We start from the raw sequence: 16,930 nt of genomic DNA on the forward strand, positions 1-16,930 counted from the left end.
TTAATATTAGGGCTGTCAAAAGATTAATCGCGATTAATCGCATGCAAAATAAAAGTTTGTGTTTACATAATGTGTGTGTACTCTGTTAATTATTATTTATATATAAATACACACAAATTCATGTATATATTTAAGAAATATTTGCATGTATATACTGTATATACATTTATATAATCTATAATAAATATTTTATATATAAAAATAATATTTTTTCTTAAATATATACATGCTTGTGTGTGTTTTTATATATAAATAATAATTAACAGAGTACACACACATATATTATGTAAACAGAAACTTTTATTTTGGATGTGATTAATCGCAATTAATTGAAATTAAATTAAATAATCGCCCTATTTAATATTTGTAATCATATATTACTGTATTTTCACGAGTTCGTTAACCCATTTACTTGAGGAAGCAGCTTCAACTCAAGCTTAGTTTTGGAGGGATTCCAAAACAGATGATGCCAGAAAAAGGTGGGTGGCTGCTTATATGCTCTGGCAGTTCATTGAAAGATTAGATGGGTTCACTCCTTCCAAACTTGCGTTTGTGAACTTCACTAATTGAAAGATTAGATGGGTTCACTCCTCCCGAAATTACGTTGTGAACTTCAGTTATATCAAATAAATACAACCATAATGAGCATAAGATACGTTCTTCAAAAACCTTTGAAAAATCATACCGACCCTAAACGTTTGTTTTCAGGATCATTTTTTACAATAGTATATATCAGCATCTCTCTCTCTTTCACACACACATTTTGGGTGCAATACACATACACAGATATAAACACAAACATATTATCTATCACAAGTGCAAAAATGTGTTTGTGTGAGCCCTGAGTTGCATGTCCATAATGAACAAACAAAAACCTCATTCACCCTGACCCTTATCAGCTAATCGTCATAGGAATGCAACAACAACAGGCCAATCAGACGGTGAGGAGGTAAAGGGGCACAGAGGTGAGAAAACCAATCAGCATTAAAAATCATTGTGTTCTCCAACATACCGATGCAGATGTGATTACAGGGTCTAGGGGCCAAATGACTGCATCATCCTCAAATGGTTGAGGTAGAAAACAGTGAAACTGCACATTTTCTACTGCAGTCTCACAGAGACCATACACACTGTTTGGAGGGCAACATTGGGCAGGATATGGAATGAAATTTGTTGAAATAAAATACAGTAAATTGAATTAGACTTCTATCTGATGTATCAAAAGTGGAAGTCTCCATATACAGCAGCTACATAAACCGCAGTGCAAAGTATGTGTTAAACAGACGAAGTCTTGATTTCGTTTTTTGGGTCTTTTTGGTTTTTTTTGGGAAATGCCACTGCCCTTACCAAAACCAGCGGATTTCAACACACTACTAACGCGTGCATATGCCATGGGCAGGAATTATTCAGATGAGGAATATTGTGATGTATTTGTTCCTAGAAGAAAACCCAAGACTACAATCGAAACATTTGAGGAAGTTGTGGTTACTAATATAGAGAATAACTCCCTTTAGAGTGACTTTGTAAATTTGAAGACCTTTTTTATTCTCAAACTGCAAGATTGAAAATTGAAAATATAAAAAAAGTATAATATGTCCTCTTTACTCTGTGCTGCTGCAATTTGCCCTGAAACAAAGTGTGTTGCAACATTCATATACTCGTGATGTGCCTTATGAAAAGAAAAAGAAAAATGTAGCCCAGCTTGTAGGAAATACAGAGATATACAGTGGGGAGAACAAGTATTTGATACACTGCCGATTTTGCAGGTTTGCCAACATACAAAGCATGTACAGGTCGGTAATTTTTATCATAGGTACGCTTCAACTGTGAGAGATGGAAATCCAGAAAATCACATTGTATGATTTTTAAATAATTAATTTGCATTTTATTGCATAACATAAGTATTTGATCACCTACCAACCAGTAAGAATTCCGGATCTCACAGACCTGTTAGTTTTTGTACTTGTTACCTGTATAAAAGACACCTGTCCACACACTCAATCAAACAGACTCCAACCTCTCCACAATGGCCAAGACCAGAGAGCTGTGTAAGGGCATCAGGGATAAAATTGTAGACCAGCACAAGGCTGGGATGGGCTACAGGACAATAGAGCTTTTTGGTCTAAACTCCACTCGCCGTGTTTGGAGGAAGAAGAAGGATGAGTACAAGCCCAAGAACACCATCCCAACCGTGAAGCATGGAGGTGGAAACCTGATTCTTTGGGGATGCTTTTCTGCAAAGGGGACAGGACGACTGCACCGTATTGAGGGGAGGATGGATGGGGCCGTGTATCACGAGATCTTGGCCAACAACCTCCTTCCATCAGTAAGATGAAGATGAAGATGGAGATGGGTCGTGGCTGGGTCTTCCAGCATGACAACGACCCGAAACACACAGCCAGGGAAACTAAGGAGTGGCTCCGTAAGAACCATCTCAAGGTCCTGGAGTGGCCTAGCCAGTCTCCAGACCTGAACCTAATAGAAAATCTTTGGAGGGAGCTGAAAGTCCGTATTGCCCAGCGACAGCCCAGAGACCTGAAGGATCTGGAGAAGGTCTCTATGGAGGAGTGGGCCAAAATCTCTGCTGCAGTGTGTGCAAACCTGGTCAAGAACTACAGGAAACGCATGATCTCTGTAATTGCAAACAAAGGTTTCTGAACCAAATATTAATTTCTGCCTTTCTGATGTATCAAATACTTATGTCATGCAATAAAATACAAATGAATTACTTAAAAATCATACAATGTGATTTTCTGGATTTTTAGATTCCATCACTCACAGTTGAAGAGTACCTATGATAAAAATTACAGACCTCTACATGCTTTGTAAGAAGGAAAAGCTGCAAAATCGGCAGTGTATCAAATACTTGTTCTCCACACTGTATATTGTCTATTGCCATACAGCCAAACAATACAGCCCTAATATCATGGTACATATCCCAAAAAAAACTGGACCAATGGTATTTTTTTTTGTTACTGTTATATTAGTGTCCGACTATAATAATAATAATAATAATAATACATTTTTTAACATAAAACCAGTAACAAACTGCTTTTTACTCAAAACTTGAGTCTTACTGTCCACATACTGTAGGAAGTCTCTGTTAGTTAAGATTAATCATTAAATGTCTTAGATGATGTCTGTATTCTGCACCATCTGGCATTCCATATGATCTCAGAGCACTCTGGGAATTGCAATGCCTTTTTTGCAAGACCCACTGTGGGGTCATTCTGATCGTCATGTTGCCTCATTTGGCTTAATATACCCCACCATTAAATAGCTGTACAGGTATTTGAAGTTTAGTATCAAATACAGTCACAAGGAAAAAACCAATCCTCACAAAAGAATGGTAAGGTGGAGTAAAAACTTCTCTGTGCATATCTTGTGTAACTGCGTATCCCCTGGGTTTTGTTTCAGGCCTGTTTAAGCTAGCCAGCATCAGGAGAGCATGCATGAAGTGGTTAGCTTCTCCTCAGTAGATCCCCTCAGAGAGAGAGAGAGGAGAAAGAGTTAGTGTGCATCTGGGGATCTGGCTTACTTATCACACACTGGCAGGACAGCAGAAAACTCACCAAAGGGACCTACAATCATTACGCTTAGTCACTCAGCATGTCTCCAGCTATAAAAACAAATACTCACAAACTGAGGACACATAACAAATACAGAAAAACCCTCTCATGATCATTTCAATATTACTCTACACTCGTAAAAATCAAGGTTCCTTATGGGCATCTACGGTTCCATGAAGAAACTTTACCATAAATAGAACCTTTCCATCACACAAAAGATTCTTTATGGTTATTCAGGCTAGGGCTGTGCGATATTGAAGAAAAATGCGATATGCAATATCCTTGTTAAATAATGCGATATTCGATATGCGATACGATATTGCTTTAAGTGTGTAATATCTATTTAAATTATATTTAAATTATATTATATTTTAAAAACTGAGAATGATACCATTTATGTGTTTCACATTCTTTCTAGGAAAAGAAAGCATTGACAGTTCGAGTGAGTAACAAGACACGAAAAAAAGAATGGCTTGTGCGCACGTTTTGGTGTGCGTGTCATACAGCAGACAGCACGGGCATGCAAGGAGTTGTTTTCCGCAAGTTATTGTGTTTAATAACTCTTTTTAACGTCAAGCAAGTCACATAAGTAACAGTCGTGTGCTCAGTCTATTCTCTGCTATACGCGTTGACCTAAAACATAACATTTTCACAATGTTGAAGTAGCCTATTAAAATCATTCACATATTGCGTGCCCTTGCGATATGCATATTGCGATATGTACATTTTGCAATATTTCGATAATTTCGATATACTGCGCCGCCCTAATTCAGGTTATTGAAATATTCTTCACACAAAGAAAAACATGGTCCTTTTAAGAACTTTTAACAGAAAGGCTACTTTTGGAACCCAACATGAAAAGGTTGCAAATGAATTACACTTCATGACAAGCATGAAGCGACAGTTCAAATTATGGCTGTTGTGTAACTAATTATAATAAGACATTTATAATGCTACAAAAGATTTCTATTTCAAATAAATGTTCTTTTGAACTTTCTATGCTGAAGAAGTGTATCACAAAATAAGCAGCACAACTGTTTTCAACATAATAAGAAATATTTATTAAGTATCAAATTAGCATATTAAAATGAATTTGAATCCATTATATTTAAAAATATATATATTAAAATATTTTACAAATTACTGTTTTACTGTATTTTTGGTCATGTAAATGCAGCTTAATGAGCTCATGAGACATCTTTCAAAAACATTTTTAAAAAATCTTACTGCACCCAAACTTTTGAACAGTAGTGTGTTTTTTTTAATAATCAAATATTTTTACCTGAAATATATTAGAGCATTGGTCATTATAAAATGTTATTAAATTAAACAATCCATTTATATATACGGCTATTTATTTTCTCATATAGTACAACAATGTACTGAAAATTGGAAGTTCAGTACTTGGACTTAGTGAGCAGCATTTTTTTACCATTTTGTCCATAATAAACTCATAACTGGCATAACTGTATCTTCTATAATTGTATCATTATTTTATCTGCTATAAAATCTATTAAATTATAGTCTGTCCTTCATGTGGCTTCAGGAGACTTTTCCATGAATCCTTTTTGGAGCTTGACAGATGTGGTTACACATCTGACATTTCTCAAGCATCAGATTTCTCCTTTTGTGTTCATGGACAAAATAACAAACTACAAGTTTTGGAACAACCCGAGTAAATATATTCCTTTAAAGCTGCAGTCCGGTTAATAAACAGAACTCCATGTGTCTTGCGGAACAACATTGCAGCCGGGACTACTTCTCTCTGTTTATGTCTATGGCGAGTCATGCAGGGACTGTGCTCCTCCGCAGCGGTTCCTACCAGACCGTTCTGAAATAGTCCCAATATAAACACTTATTATAAGTGTACCATAATGATTCAGTGTAAGACAAAAACACAGTTTGGAAAATCATGTTGTACATTCTCATATAATTTTTGTAAATCTTCAACACAAAAAAAGTTACGGACAGCAGCTTTAAATCAGACTTCCAGACAAACACACACAATTAGCGACTCTCCAGAAGCAACAGCTGCTTGTGAATGCAAGGGCAAGATTAATTGATTTAATAAAGTCAACTGACAATGCACAACTATCTCCACGCTTATTAAATGACTGCAATATCGCAGCAGAGGAACTTTACTGTAATCCATCCCTGTAGATGCGCACGCTCACCTCTGAATGTGATTAGCATTGAACCAATGCAGCACACAAGAAAAGTAATTAGTTGCTTTGGTGAGAAGATTGATGGTTAGTGTTTAATCATTCTGGTACGGGTCAGGGCTTCTCATGTTGCTTAGTGCTGGACTCAGTATCAGTATCTTACTAATTGAGAAGCCATGTTGCAAATCTCTGATGTGTAATAGATCTTCATCAGCCCAGCCATGGACAGCCTCTCGTGACAGAGGAGACATACAGAGAGAGAGATATTAATGCTCATGAAGAAACTGCTGACATGTGAAATTGGATTACATAATCTCTATATTTGCCATTTCTCTGTGATAGCGTGCGTGTGTGTAACGGAATAAAGCTCAGTTTTAGATCTATACCTGTACATGTGGTCTTCTCCATTGCATGATTTGTGTGCATGTGCGCGAGTAAGAGGGTTTATATATCTGAAACTAAATCAAACACCCTTGCCTGCGCTGTAGGCAACATTCTGCTGTGAGTAAATCATTGAGATAGTACCTAGAAAACAACTCTAGCTATTGTTAACCTCCTCATTCCAAAAGGTACAGAGACATTTGCCAAATTTACAGAATATAAAACATATAGAATATTAAATTAGACTTTTACATGCAGTAGATACCATAAACGTACTGGTTGCTTTTAATGCATCTTGCAAAATGGGTGAAAATATAAAGCAGAAAACACAAAAGCTATTTTCTTAAAATATACACTTCATTAATTTTGATAATTTCCAACATAAATGTAAAACGAACGAAAAAGCAAACGAATATCAAAAGAAATTCTTCCACTGATATGGCGCATTTGTGTAATATCTAACACTAATATGATGTTATGCCATGAAATGAGTCTGATTCAGATGCCACTGTGTTCAAGGACTACATTCCTTTCTCGAAGGGGAGTGGAAATAACTGAACTAAAGCACATTATGTCATCCAGTCCAGTGATCAAGACCAATCCTGGGGAGTATTTCAGGGATATATCTGAATCACCATCTTCAGCCTGGACATCAGAGCTGAGTCAATGGGAAATGTCTCTTCCTTTAAGTCCAACATGCGTCTCCTCAAACTAAAAGAAATCAGTGAACAAATAGGACCATCAGAGAGCACCCCTTTATCTTAAAGGGAAATGATTTAGCCTAGAGTGCTTGTGCATGACCCAAGCCTCAATCAATCCAGATTGTACATCCTGTCAATTCATCAGTGTCAGTAAACTACGATTTCCATGCATTGATTTTCCAAGTAATGGATATTTGCTCAGCAAAGATACTAGCTCACAGATTTCAGCCTAAAATTAAAGAAAAGCATTTTTACATAAATATTACATCCATCCTTCTTTCCCTCTCCTCTCTTTTTTATGTTTTTTTTTTCTTTAATTTTTCCATCTGTCTCATTGGCTTCACGCCTCTTTCTTACACTCTTGTCCTCATCCCCTCCTTGTTTCTTCTTTCCCTCGTCTTCGCACCATCTCTGGCTCCAGGGGACCGTCTGCCAGAAGGAGGGACACCACTACGACTACAGGAAATTGGGAGGGTGACTCGATAAGGCAGGACATTAATCTGATAGGGTTCCTAAGCAACCTACGGGGCCAGTGAAGAAATAAAAGTAAGAGAAAGTGTATGAGATAGGGAGAAGAAGGTGCAACACAGGGGCGTCATGCGCTTATTTTTATTTTCGTGGAGGCAGTGACAGTCTTGGCTCACACTTCCTCCACTGACAAGACTTGATCAACCAATGCATAAATAAATTTGAACAACTTTTAGTTCACTATATAAGTCTAAGATATGATTGTCTAATGGTACAGTTTTTCTTTAGTGACTCAGGTCCAATTCGTGACATTATAACTCGTCACGTGGCATGAGTGTGGGTATAATGACAGAAGTTTCGGTTTTAACCAAATGATCTGCAGAAGATTATTGGACTTGATTGAAAGAACTTAGACACGTGAATGAGTGATTTCTGACACATTTTAGATTAGATTAACTTTTGTTTAACAAGGTTTGATTCATTTACATTAGTTAATGCATTAGATACACTACAGTTCAAAAGTTTGGCCTCTGTACTTTTGTTTGTTTGGAAAGAAATTAATACTTTTATTAAGCAAGGATGCAATAAATGTATCTAAAGTGACAGAAAAGGCATCTATAATGTTACAAAAGATTTATAAATCAAATGCTGTTCTTTTGAGAAAAAAAATTTGAATCGTAAAATCCTAAAAAATATTCAGCAGCACAATTGTTTTCAACATTGATAATAATATATTATTTATTGAACATCAAATCAGCATATTAGAAGGATTTCTGAAGGATCATTGAAGACTGGAGAAAATTTAGCTTTGCATTACATAAATAAATGTCATATTAATTACATTTTAATATATTTGAACATAAAACATTTTTTAACGTTTTACTGTATTTTTTATTTTACTGTAAAATGAACTTTTGGTAACACTTTATTTTAAGGGGACAGTTACATGTTACTACACTATAGTAATAACCGTAAATTATGCATAATTACAAGTGACTTACCCTAAACCAAACCCTAACCGTAACTCTATAGTAAGCATGTGTAGTTAATTATTATTACTCAGTACTTATGTACATCATTAATACATATTTCAAGCTGTATCAGGAATAATACTATGCACACTAAATAAATGAATATATAATTAAATAAATATGTGAACACGAAAACATGAATACATTTTTCCAGTATACTATCATAAAGCTTCGCTAAGATTAAGAATTAACAACAACGCACAAATCAATCTGCCTAGCAACAAGATGAACAGATTGCAACAAAATTACAATATTATAAATAATAAAGTCCTCTGAGGCCATTTTCACTACAATCAAAAACTGAGATGGAAGTTGGCATTTGCATAAAACAAGAGATTAATTTACCCAGATGAGAAGACATTGGATGACAGTTGTGGAGCCATGTAATAATTTGAGTTTATGCATTATGAATGGACATAAATTAACAATGAACATAAGAATATTTATAAATTAACCTAGATTAATACATTTTGTAAAAATGTTGTTCATTGTTAGTTGATGATTTATACTGAATTCACTAGTGTTCACAAATGGAACCTTACCAACACTTTTTACCTAATTGTGCAACTTAATTATCAAAGATAACTTTTTTTTTTTTTCATGGAAGCTGCATTAAAATCCACTTGGTTCAAAATTCTAGGAGAGGCTGTACTTATGTCAGTTTAGTCAGCCTCTCAAAAACACACACACACACACACACACACACACACACACACACACACACACACACACACACACACACACACACACACACACACACACACACACACACACACACACACACACACACACACACACACACACACACACACACACACACACACACACACACACACACACACACACACACACACACACACGTTGGGTTTTCATGTTTTATGAGGACTTTCCATATACATAATGGTTTTTATACTGCCAAACTGTATATTTAAAAAAAATATATATATAATTTGATATGATTTATAAGCTGTTTTCCTCATGGGAACCAAAAAATGTCCCCACAAGGACAAACGATTTTGGGTATTGTTATCCATAACATAGGGTTTACATGAACCACACACACACACACAAAGAACGTGATTTGAGAAATGTAAATCCATGATTTGACTAATGGAAAAGTAATAGTACTGTGCTTTTCTGAGAAGTATACTTTAAGAGGAGAGATGATGTGAGTACAGTCTGCTTATTTCGAAGCTCGATAAGAATCTGCTTGTTCTGGCTTTGGTAGTGCATATAATCTCTTTCTCTCTCACACACACAGGCAAATTTTTTGTCAGCCTTCTTGAGAATACTGAAAGAAATGGAGTTATAAATGAAGTTCAGGACAAGGATGTTCATTTATTACTGCCAATTATTGCAAAGATATAGGCTACAAGCAAATGCTTATACCTCATTACTGTGACAATTCTTCCAGCATCTCTCCACCTTACCAGTTCCACCTTTTTCCTATTCTGTATTTAATAAATTGCATTAATTGCTCATCCTCAAGCTCATCCATTACCAAATCTGTTTAGCTTAATAGCTCTCAATGATATCAATTACAGTTTTTCAAAATATATTTACATTACAGTTTTTAAAACTATGGCTCCACTTCTCAAAACTTTACACACAAAACCACAACACACACACACACACACACACACACACACACACACACACACACACACACACACACACACACGATGCAAAATGTCAGACATCTCTTGCAAAAGTACTTCAATCAAAACTCTATTACCTCTTCCAAAAATGCTATTTCTGTGTTAGTAAAAACTCAACTTGTCGTGTTTGGAGGAGAAAGAATGCTGAGTTGCATCCAAAGAACAGCATACCTACTGTGAAGCATGGGGGAGGAAACATCATGCTTTGGGGCTCTTTTTCTGCAAAGGGACCAGGACGACTGATCCGTGTAAAGGAAAGAATGAATGGGGCCATGTATCGCAAGATCTTGGCTAACAACCTCCTTCCCTCAGTAAGAGCATTGAAGATGAAAAGTGGCTGGGTCTTTCAGCATGACAATGATCCCAAACACACCACCCGGGCAACGAAGGAGTGGCTTCGTAAGAAGCATTTCAAGGTCCTGGAGTGGCCTAGCCAGTCTCCAGATCTCAACCCCATAGAAAATCTTTGGAGGGAGTTGAAAATCCGTTGAAAATGGCTGCCCAGCGACAGCCCCAAAACATCACTGCTCTAGATGAGATCTGCATGGAGGAATGGGCCAAACCTTGTGGAGACCTACAGAAAACGTTTGACCTCTGTCATTGCCAACAAAGGGTATATAACAAAGTATTGAGATGAACTTTTGTTATTGACCAAATATTTATTTTCCACCATATTTGCAAATAAACTCTTTAAAAATCAGAAATGATTTTTCTCATTCTGTCTCTCATAGTTGAAGTGCGTGTATATATATATATATATAATATATATATATATATATTATATATATATATTATATATATATATATAAATATATATATATATATATATATATATATATATATATATATATATATATATATATATATATATATATATATATATATATATATATATATATATATATATATATATATATATATATATATATATATATATATATATATATATATATATATATATATATATATATATATATATATATATATATAGGCTACACTATAAACAGAAATGTAAGGAGTATAATTTATCTCTCAAAACACTACGGTTTGATTACTAAATGATCAATTTATGTAATTTAGGTAATCAGCAAATGAGTGTGGCATTTAAATAGCAGTGTTTTCTAAATTAAACGAGCTGTTAGGTTTGAGTGATGTGGGTAATGTAGAGAATGGTGTTTAGAATTTTGAAAATAGCAAACTGAGTTTAAAGCAATACAAAAAAACTGTAATGAAATCATCATTATTTGTTTCTAACAAGCAGGGTCTTTACAGGAGGAATTCTGAACACTGTGCTGGTTGCTCTTTTATACAATGAATAGGGACTTTCAAGCTTCAAAAACAACACAAAACACGTGCACAATATTTAAAGTCTTCTGAAGTCATATGATAAATTTAAATTTTGATCTGTTCCTCACTCAAATGTATTTCCATTCACTGTCCAGTGAGCTGTGAACTGCTGCAACTGGATCATTGAATCAATGAGTTGAAATGAACTTGAAAACCAGAGCAGTTAAAATCATTTAGATGGTTTGCAGTGTTGTGCAAGTGATACTGATTATACTGATTACTCTATTTAAAAGTAATCGAGTTACTGTTCTGATTACTTTATTTCAAAAGTAATTAGTTACATTACTAGTTACGTTACTCTCGCGAATACTCTCATAAACATAAACAGATTTGGTGATTGTGCTCTTGAGAGCATTGAAACTAATATAAATCACAAACATATCCGATGACTTCTTGAAAGCAATGGCCATCTGACGTGTTAAAGTTAGAATCCCCCCACAGTTTTTGTCCAGTGCTGAGATATGCAATTCATTGAGAATTTGAAGAAAACACGTATGTTTTGCTGCATTTAGGTAAGGCAATGGTTACGCTATATTTATAATTGGAACTGGCTGCCAGTTCAGCTGCCCATTTGTAACAGGCCACTCTATAGTTCACCCGCTGGATGTGGGGGATGAGTGAGACTTGGCAGGGGGGCAAACGAGCAAAATTGACTCTCGACTTAAAGGGATAGTTCACCCAAAAATGAAAAATATCCCATCATTTACTCACCCTCAAGCCATCGTAGGTGTAAATGACATTCTTCTTTCAGACGAATACAATCGGAGTTACATTACAAAATGTCCAGGCTAATCCAAGTGTTTTAATGGGGGGGGTTAATAAAGGCCTTCTGAAGCGAATCGATGGGTTTGTGTTTTTGTGCTGGTGTTGTCAGTGATAATGAGGAGGAAGAGGCTGAGTTGGAGATTGATGATGAGAAGGATGATGATTATGGACGTGATCAATTTAATAACCGCGCAATTGTTATAACAGAATAAATTAGTTTCATGTGACTAAATTTGCAATACAAAATAGCAAATGTTACATTGTTATGAGCCTGAAATGTGTTATTTTCCTGTTTTTAACCAATAAAGAGTGGTTATAGCATGTCAATGACCTTTCCATTTGATTCCTGGTGTCAGAATTATATGAAAAAGTTGGTTCATTTGTCTTTGCATGTTGTGTGGATCAGGAGTCATGAAAATATGCATTTTTCCCCATTCGTGATGACATCACTTCAAGATGGCCGCCAAACGAACCCCATGGGACATCAGTTGACCTCGGCAACATCAAAAATTCTTAACAAGACACCATTAGGATCCCAAAAAAAAAGCCAAACAGGTACATGGGAACCTATTTCTTCTGCTAGTCTATATGCTTGCCTATACAAATTATAGTGGTTTGTGAACATAATCACTTTATTAATAACAAGAACGTTTATGCTGGGATGTGTAGGTTGTTGATAGGCAACACATATAACTATTTCATGATGTGTTTTTATCACATCTAGCCGTACATTAATATTCTTGCCTTTGACAGAAATTAAAACATTAAAAAATAATAATTGTTTTTCCAGAAACAGACCACATACTTTTCTCTCTGCATGCCGAGTTTGTTTTAGTTAGTAGAAAGTTAACCGCCTCGCTGTGTTTACCAGTCAAAGAAGGTATCAGGTAGATGACGTCGCGTGTGTCAGACTACCTGAGGCTTACTTTGAAAAAAGCTATTTCCCTTTTTTACAATCTAGATGATAAAACACTACATTTTGTTGGCAACGATGTAACGCAGCTGTAAAATATAGTGACCTGGGCTTGGAACTATACTCCAATTACAATATTGGAAATTATAACACGTTAAATTACTCCGCTACAACAACGCCCAACACTGATGGTTTGTGAACTAATTAGCAATGAAATAAAGATCCAACTCCAAAGAACAATTTGAATTGTGCATTTGCCATACTTCTCTCAAGAACATTCATGAGAGTGATAAGAACAGCTACAGTATTGAAGAAATAACAAAACACATTTTGGTCTGTTCCACACAATAAGCCATTGAATGGTTTCAGAAGACTTTAAGCTATTGCCTGTTTCACATTAAAATGCATTAGCGTCTTAAAAATCAGCTTAACTTTTGCTTCTTAAATTCTAAACTTTCTAAAATACAAACCTATTATGGTTTTGTTGGCGAGAACACAAAAATGACTATTTGATTTAGTAAATATTTATTTCATGGTTGGCCTGCAACTATTTAAATCATTGTATTTGTATGTGATTTTTGGCTATTTATTATTTTTGCAGTAAGGGAGTTGTATAATTGTAGATATTGCAACTGAAATAGTCATTACTATTCATTAGCATGAGGGAAACCAGGAAACTTTATGTTGTTGCTTTATTACACACATTTTCTGTTCAGATTAAGCCTCTGACGCAGAGGGTCTCTTGTTCACACAATCCCCCTATTCTTCTCTGCCACTCATCTCTTCATATTTTAGCATGCAAGCACATGTTACCACATCAAAGGGATCAGCTTGTCCAAGAGTGTAATCCCAAATACCGGCTCTGTCAGTCCATGTGTGATACTGGAGGTACCCACAGTGAAAACGCAAAAGATTTGGCAAAGCACTCCTACTGTTTTCACATTACTATCTTTGCGTGTACAAGTCATGCACATTGTTAATGTGCACATACTTTAGTCAGAAATGCAGTAGACGGGTTGGTATAGTCAGACGGACCTAGAGGAGTCTGATTCAAAGGTCATTTAACACCTTACGGAAATCAAATGTGACACTGCATTAAAGCAAAGAGCCTGTGGATAGACTTGAACATACAGTATCAAGTGTGTGTGTGCGTTTTATGTGTGATGTATAAAAAAAAAAAAAGATCACTCATTCGCACCCATATGTGAGCTCTTTCCCAGAGACAACAGCAGTGCTTAACATTTAAGTTTAAAGTAATGGTTACCATTGGCTTAACCATTCACTCATTTATTGCCCTTTGATATTCAAAACCAGCAACCTTTAAGTTTCATATTTGCAAGATTTGCTTCAAGGGAACTAAATTAGTCCTGTCAACCCTGCTATTCTGCGGAAAGAAAAAGTCGGAGACACTTGCATTGCTTGCAGATCTACTAAAGCTTCAAACATTTTAAAACCAGCATATGGTCAATCTGCATATTTAGAGTATAAACTGGCCAATCATCATATTTAAGGCGCGAACATGTAAAACCAGATGTGTAATGCAGGTGGAAGTGCTTCCAGGTGGAATTGCAAGACAGCAATTCTGTCTTTTTGTAAATCGCTCAGCATTTGATGTTGTTCAGCTGCTATGTTTGCCACATGCTACCCAGCAGGCAGTTCAGCTCGTAGTGACAGTGCATGTGTCTGATTAAACATGAGCCTGGTGCTCAATTAATTTGCTGAGGCTCAAAAAAATGTAACGTACACACACACAAACAACTTCACTGTGAAAAGAGAGAGGAGCGCATGGAGGAGCAAAGCCAATGATGCTCTCGTCATGTCCAATCAGAAGCTCTTCTTAGCCGGATCACAGCCATAAAAGGCCAGCTGACATCTACATTTTTTTCACATTTCCTGTTTCTGTGACGTAAGGAGTCAATGTTTGACTGGTTAATGTTGCGCCTGAGTCATAGCATCTAGCAGCACAAAGCATCTAGCAGCTCGAAACATCTTTCAATTTTACAGAAAAAAAAGGTTTTAAAGAAATTTTTCAGTAAGTTCTGTAAGTTGGGTTTGATGGACAATATTTGCTGCAAATTGTTGATTACATTTATAACAATTATATAACAATATTTGCTGCATAATGTTGATTACCACAAAAATAATTTTGACTAGTCCCTTGTTTATATAATATATATATATATATATATATATACACACACACACACACACACCTAAAGGATTATTAGGAACACCATACTAATACTGTGTTTGACCCCCTTTCGCCTTCAGAACTGCCTTAATTCTACGTGGCATTTATTCAACAAGGTGCTGAAAGCATTCTTTAGAAATGTTGGCCCATATTGATAGGATAGCATCTTGCAGTTGATGGAGATTTGTGGGATGCACATCCAGGGCACGAAGCTCCCGTTCCACCACATCCCAAAGATGCTCTATTGGGTTGACATCTGGTGCCTGTGGGGGCCATTTTAGTACAGTGAACTCATTGTCATGTTCAAGAAACCAATTTGAAATGATTTGAGCTTTGTGACATGGTGCATTATCCTGCTGGAAGTAGCCATCAGAGGATGGGTACATGGTGGTCATAAAGGGATGGACATGGTCAGAAACAATGCTCAGGTAGGCCGTTGCATTTAAACGATGCCCAATTGGCACTACAGTGTGCCAAGAAAGCATTCCCCACACCATTACACCACCACCACCAGCCTGCACAGTGGTAACAAGGCATGATGGATCCATGTTCTCATTCTGTTTACGCCAAATTCTGACTCTACCATCTGAATGTCTCAACAGAAATCGAGACTCATCAGACCAGGCAAGATTTTTCCAGTCTTCAACTGTCCAATTTTGGTGAGCTTGTACAAATTGTAGCCTCTTTTTCCTATTTGTAGTGGAGATGAGTGGTACCCTGTGGGGTCTTCTGCTGTTGTAGCCCATCCGCCTCAAGGTTGTGCGTGTTGTGGCTTTACAAATGCTTTGCTGCATACCTCGGTTGTAACGAGTGGTTATTTCAGTCAAAGTTGCTCTTCTATCAGCTTGAATCAGTCGGCCCATTCTCCTCTGACCTCTAGCATCAACAAGGCATTTTCGCCCACAGGACTGCCGCATACTGGATGTTTTTCCCTTTTCACACCATTCCTTGTAAACCCTAGAAAAGGTTGTGCGTGAAAATCCCAGTAACTGAGCAGCAGATTGTGAAATACTCAGACTGGCCCGTCTGGCACCAACAACCATGCCACGCTCAAAATTGCTTAAATCACCTTTCTTTCCCATTCCGACATTCAGTTTGGAGTTCAGGAGATTGTCTTGACCAGGACCACACCCCTAAATGCATTGAAGCAACTGCCATATGATTGGTTGATTAGATAATTGCATTAATGAGAAATTGAACATATACATATATAACATTATGCAGCAAATCTTGTTATATAATTGTAATAAATATAATTTAGAGAGAGAGAGAGAGAAAGAGGTTAAGGTATTTACAATGGAGTTAAATGGGGGTCAGTTTGGGAGGATTTCAAAGCTGAAATGTGAAGCTTAAAGGGTTAGTTCACCCAAAAAGAAAATTACCCCATGATTTACTCACCCCCAAGCCATCCTATGTGTATATGACACTCTTTTTTCAGATGAATACAATTGGAGTTATATTAAATATGTCCAGGCTAATGCAAGCGTTATAATGGGAGTGAATGGCAGCCCAAAATGTAAAGACCAAAAAAGTGCATTCATCCATTATAAAACTAATCCATACGGCTCCGGGGGGTTAATAAAGGCCTTCTGAAGAAAATAGAAGGGTTTTTGTAAGAAAAATATCCTCATTTAACAATATCTAGCTTCTGGTGGACCGCCGTCCATATTCAACTTACGAAAAAAGCGTAACTGTCACAATGATGACGACGGACGTACTGTAAGCCAGAGCTGCCAACTTTTCA

The sequence above is a fragment of the Gobio gobio genome, assembly GCF_949357685.1.
Source record: "Gobio gobio genome assembly, chromosome: 1".
Taxonomy (NCBI): Eukaryota; Metazoa; Chordata; class Actinopteri; order Cypriniformes; family Gobionidae; genus Gobio; species Gobio gobio.